Consider the following 1,000-nt stretch of genomic DNA (forward strand, 5'->3'; position numbering starts at 1 on the left):
CCAAGGATTCTCAGCCACCTCCTTTGCAAAGGCCTTTGCAAAGGCCTTTGCAGTCTCAACAGCAACATGCAGTGTTGGTGGACGAACACCGCCATCTAGCGGTGCTTCTGCAAAAAGCCACAAATTCTACTGTGAGTAGTAGAACTCCAGGCTCCCCTACAACTATGACCCAAACACACAAAGAACTAAAAGCGCAAAAGACCCCATTTAAACGCCACATTGCGGAAACTACAGTAGAAAGATCCTCCTCAGAAACAGAAGATACAGAGTACACATCTTGGAGGGAATGTATTAAGCATATTCCCACAAAGAAAGATTTTCGGCTTCTTATTCATGAAGTCAGGGAAACATGCAAATCGGAAATTCAAATACTTTGCAATGACTTTCATCAACTGGCGCAGAAAGTAACGGCAGTAGATGAGGATTTACAGACCACCAAACAGGATGTATACAAGCTACATACCAACTATGTGGACCAAGCTTCGGTAATCAGAGACCTACAGCACAGAGTGGAGGACCTAGACAATTGAGGCAGACGTAACAACCTAAGGATCAAAGGACTAACGGAGGCAACCGACACTGAAGATCTTCAGGCTGTTCTCCAAACATTGTTTAATAACGTATTGGGCAATCCCTCCTCCCACAGAATCGAAATGGACAGGGCCCATAGGGCACTACGACCTAGAGGTTCTACCTCCACTCCGCGTGATGTGATATGCAGGATCCACTACTTCACGGTCAAAGAAGAGATCCTCAGAAAGGCACGCGCTCTACGGTCTCTGGAATTTGATGGAGCCCCTCTTCAGATATACCAAGACTTGTCCTGGCACACCTTACAACAGCGTCGCTGCCTTCAGCCTTTGCTGACCTTACTTAGGGATAATAACATCACATACCGCTGGGGATACCCATTCAGCCTAACAGCCCGAAGAGATGGTAAGAGCGCCACGCTGAGGGTCCCGGAAGACTTATCATCTTTTTGCTCAGACCTTAGACTTAC

Source organism: Nanorana parkeri, unplaced genomic scaffold (genome assembly GCF_000935625.1).
Source record: "Nanorana parkeri isolate BGI_ZX_2015 unplaced genomic scaffold, ASM93562v1 scaffold861, whole genome shotgun sequence".
NCBI lineage: Eukaryota > Metazoa > Chordata > Amphibia > Anura > Dicroglossidae > Nanorana > Nanorana parkeri.